The following is a 5,393-nucleotide window of genomic DNA, read 5'->3' on the forward strand; positions in this document are numbered from 1 at the left end:
TCTCTCTCTCTCTCTCTCTCTCTCTCTCTCTCTCTCTCTCTCTCTCCCCTCTTTTCCTCCTTCCCTCTCTCTCAATGTTTAAACTTTCTCATCTCTGGCTTTCCTTCTCATCACATGTTATTTTATTTTTCACAGGTGATTTTACTGTGGTGTTATACAATATGATATTGATATAGGGGAATGAAACTCTCAACCTGAAAGATACTTGGGTGAGCTCACATTCTCTAAAACCAAAAATTGAATTAGGAACAATGGAGGTTGAGCAGAATTTATTTATTGGGGGAAAGAAATCTCCTGTCTGAGAAAGGGATAAAAGAGGACCCAAGCAGATTACCCAGGAAGCTACCTTTTCTAGGGAATTTATGAAGCAAAACCATGAAGTAATATGGGTTTAAGGTAGTAAACACGGGAATGCACTAGGTGGGCACAAGTTGAGACAAAACCATAGTCAACCAATTAGTTTGCAAGTATAATTGCTCAGGTAAAATTGATTAAGTCCAGGCCCAAATGGGAAGCAAGTCATGGCAAGGAGGAACATGAATGCAGAACAAGGACTATTCCTGCAGGGGTTTGGATCTGTGACTCCTTTTGACATCCTCAAGGTGAGAGACCTATTTAGAATCTCAATCCTGGATGTTTATCTTTAGGGAGATATGCATTTGTTTGATCTTTTTTCTTGAGGTTTGGCCCACAGTGGGAGTGTCTGTCTCTTTCACAGTTGGGAGGACTATAGTCTTCCATCCTGGCTCCTTCTGAGGGTCTGTCCCTATCTAACTGCCTGTAATATTTCTGTCTAACTCAGCTGCCAATAACAATCCTCCCTCTGAAGAAGTAACCCCAGTTGCCTTGAGGGAATCATGGATGATGACCACTATGGCTTCTTCAGGCTGAAAAGCATCACAGGTACTGAATAACAGTTAGAGATATTCTCCAGAGACTCTGTCTAAAGGCACTTGATAGACACCAGGTATTTCCCTTTGGGGTAGGCATATAACTTTGAATCTGGAGGAGACAAAGTCAAAGAAACAAACATGCATGAGCTAAATAATCTCAACAAGTTAATTATGAACACATTCAACAATCATTTCTACCAGAGGAGACAGGGATGACTTTTTAATAGAGAGAATAAGGGTAAGGTCTAGGGAACTTTAGAGTCTGACATAAGATGAATTTGTTCTCCAATGTCTTGAACAGCTCTTGAGACATTAGTAGAAGGATTAGGAATGTATACATAACATTTAGGGTTTTTAAAATAATTTTATCAGTATACTCCTGTGCTGCTGCTAGAATATCTAATGCCATCTGATTTTGGAGGCTGGCTTATTTTATTAATTTTATTTTTTACTTAGGAGAGAAAGCAGGTGTGGTATCACTTAAGACACACTGAATATAGTTAACTAAGGCCTTGATATGTGTCATGTAATCTCTCGCCACAAGATCTGATGGATCCCAGTAAAAGGAATCTAAAAGTAATATAGCATATTTGCTACAGATTTTACCTGCATTATTACCTGGGTTTTGGCATCTTTTAGGAAAGAACAAATTTTCTGAGAAATTAGCACATGTATAAGCAAAGTATGAGCATCTGAGCTAACAGGTAAGTTTAGAAACTTTTTAAGAGACAGCAATTGCAACCCACTGACTCATATCCCCCTTTACTAATGGAGTCTGACATTTTGTACATTTGATGACTAATGAAAGCCAGATTAATAATTTGTTTTTTAATTGTTGATGATTATAAGTAATGTAAGCACATTTTTTTCAGATTTTCCTAGTTATACCTTGTGAACAAACAATGACACCAGTAAGTCTAAGTCTTTTCTTTTATTTAACCTGAATGATTTTTTTTTTTTTTTTTTTTGGCAGAACCGGGAATTGAACTCAGACTCTGGCGCTTGCCAGGGAAGCGCTTATTCCTCTGAGCCATCTCCCCGGCCCCAAACTTGAATGATTTTTGCTAGAAGTTTTGGTGACAGTGCAACAGAGAAGCAGAAGTAAAAGAAGTGGGGGGGTTATTAACTCTAAAGACACAGAGAGGATCAATGGCAGGAAGCTGTGGGGAATCCTCTGACTTGAGACAAAGGGTCATTGGGGTTACATGGATTTTTTTCTAGGGCTGAGTTTGAGTTTAATGACACCTAAGGAGGTGATTGGGATCTTTCTTCTGGTTCACAAAAAATGAAAGGAAAGCCTATCCAGGCCTGTTGGCATGGCTGAGGGAGGAGGTGGTCTTAGGAAAGATAAGCTGCAGTTTGGGAGCATCAGCTATATTCGTTAACCACAGCAATAATTCAGCGATTTATACTTGGGCCAGAACCTACCATTTTTAACAAAAATCTTACTGACTTTGCTTTTAAAACTAAACTTTAGAAATTTGCAGAACATTTCCACTAAGAGAATAGAGAAATGATTTTGTCTTTTAATTTGAAGACACTTGGGGGCTGGAGAGATGGCTCAGTGGTCTAAAGCACCTACTTGGAACAAGCTTAGCAAAGCACATGGACGGTGGTTCAATCCCCCAGCACCACATGCCAGCCAGCCCCGCCCCCTGGTGGGCTGAGCTGGCCACACACACACACCCCTCTCTCTCTCTCTCTCTCTCTCTCTCTAATTAAGAAAAAATAAATAAAATGTTAAAAAAAAGATCTCTTACTTTAGAGCATTTCTATTAAAACAAAAAATTTGAAGACACTTGAAAATACTTACTAAAATCATGACATATTAACAACTACTTGTATTTGTGTTTAGTGGAGATTAGGAGGTATACACAAAGATTGGACAGGCCATATATTTAAAAATACAGTCTAATATATTTTACCAGTTAAAACAACAGATTATAAAACATTAGGCAATGCTACTTTTTAGATCTGCAGTCTGAAAAGTCACACCTGTATTTACTGTTAGCATGAAATACCAGAGAAGTTACACCAGTAATCAACCAAATGAACTCATGCACTATTATCATGACTTACATAACATTCAGTCAGATTACCAAAATTTCATTTAGTGCTTTGGCAATGGCCCCTTGAGGCCAACAAAGGGCCCTATCAAGCACTTGGAAGCTTTGAGTTTCGACTGATTGCAACAGGATCGATTTCTACCATCCTCCTCCAGTGTATTTTATTTAGAATAGTCTGTTGCCTCCATTTTTTCTTATTATTTGTATAGCTGTTGATCCTTTTGGAAGTATATCTATGAAAACACAATGACAGTACTCCAAACTGATGTTTATTTTAGCATTTTAGGAGTTTGTCTCCAAATGCTTTGAGTAAGGAATTTTGTCCTTCATGGATAATGTTAAGAGATGGTGGGGGTGATGAGAGATGTGGCCTAGGGGAGGTCACTACTTCCCTCTGTCTCTCTCTATCTCTCTGTCTCTCTCCATCTCTCTGTCTCTCTCTGTGTCTCTCTGTGTCTCTCTCTCCATCTCTCTCTGTCTCTGTCTCTCTTCATCTCTCTCTCTGTCTGTCTCTGTCTCTCTGGCGCTCGCTCTCTCTCTCTCTCTCTCTCTCTCTCTCTCTCTCTCTCTCACTCATTTAACTCTCTCCTGTCTGGATTTCCCTCTCATTCCTCCCATCACATGATCTATTGTCTTTTGAAGCTGCTTTTACTGTGGTGTTATACAACACGATATGATCCTGTGAAAGGAGTACTTCAAGAAGTTCAATTAAGGCCGCACACTCTTGGATTTTCAGCCTTTCACACTCTGAGTTGAATACACCAATTTACTTATAAAGTACCTAGCCCAAGTACTTCATTATAGTAATGGAAAACTGACTGATACAGAGTGTCAGTATTAACTGTGAGGCATAATTGCAAAATATAGTATTTGAAAAAAATTAATATTAGTAAAAGATAGATTAAAATGTTTCCCTTTGCTTAAAGTACACTTGCCCTGTGGTTCCTGCTACTTTCTGAAGCAATGAAGTCATTTTTCATAGTGCTTTGTGAGTTGTGATAAGAAATATGGTTCATTCTGCTACCAAGTTCTATCCAAAAGATAGGCAGGCTCATAGAAACATGAACTCCACACACCTCATTAACTGGATCTGGCATGATGTGGCTATAGCTCTTTTCTAAAGTCAAAATAACCATCAAAAGTAAATATTTTGAATCGATTTGGGACACTGAGACTGCTACAATACTGAAAATTGAATACAAAAAAAAGGCTTTTTATACTTGCTTCAGAAAGTTTTTTTTTTCCTCAAGGAAGGGTCTAAGGGTGTTCAGGGTCTCACTACCAAAGAGGACTCCAATGCTGGGATTACAGGCGCACGCCACCATGTCCAGTCTCAATTGCTGGCTCAGTGTGCCTCAGAGGCGGAGCTGGCATGACAGGCCTGGGGATTAAACCGCCAAACCCTGTGTCTGCTTTCAGGTGATTTAATCTGCTGAGCTGGTGGCTTTCTAGGTCAGCCCTAGAAAGTTTCAAGAGTGAAAGGATACCTGTTAAAATGGCGAAGGAGTATTTTGAGAGGGGTTAATGACCATGTGTCTTTAACTGCTATAATTTACTTTTAACTCAAGCATTTACATCTAGTATTTATGTTTGCTGCCCTGAAGACATTTACAGTGTGATGGAAGAGCTATAAAACAATCAATTTTAGCATCTTACATTTTGTAAATTAATAAACTCAAGCATAGAATAATATGAGGGTAGAGAAGGGAGGCCTCTCATCCTAAAAACTAAGAAATCAAAAGTTTTCTTCATTTCTGTTTGGAATAATAGCTCAGAGTTGAATAGAAAGAAGACAAGTGCTATATTTTATTTGCAGATACAACACAATCGGTGAAAACCAAAGTGCCCTATGCAGTTTGTCCAGCTTGATCTCTTATCACATCTCTTGAAGCAGTCTTTGCACCCGATGAGCACTGGGAGAGGTTGTTGAGATGCCTCCTTAAAAAACATCTCATCTACACCAAATGTGATTTAGCAAAGTATGTGTTTAAGAATCCTTCTAAGCAATCCTTTTGTGAATTAATGTTTGAGCACAAGAGATGGTGTGATGTGTGAACTGGAGCTACATGCTGTTTAGAAAGTGTTTTGCACAATGCTTAGAATAACAGGCTTGATTGTTGGTATAACTTGTGTCTAGATGACCCTGCAAAGCCTTAGTATGTCATATTTCGGGTTTTTCAGAGGTAGATGGATCTATAATGTGTGAAGCTGGAACCAAGGGTGTGTGATTACTAAGTTAGTCCACCGACTGGTTTGGCATCACCCCTGTGGATAATGGCAGTGCAGCCCTCCTTTGCTGCCCTTTGCGCTCTATTTCGCTGCCACCCTGACTTCTGCCTGCCATGGACCATTTCTTCTCTGCAATGCCACCTTCTATTCCACCCTGTCTTGGAGCCAGCTGGTTTGGACTGAAATATTTACAAACTATAAGTCA

This window comes from Octodon degus, unplaced genomic scaffold (assembly GCF_000260255.1).
Source record: "Octodon degus isolate 3935 unplaced genomic scaffold, OctDeg1.0 scaffold00125, whole genome shotgun sequence".
NCBI lineage: Eukaryota > Metazoa > Chordata > Mammalia > Rodentia > Octodontidae > Octodon > Octodon degus.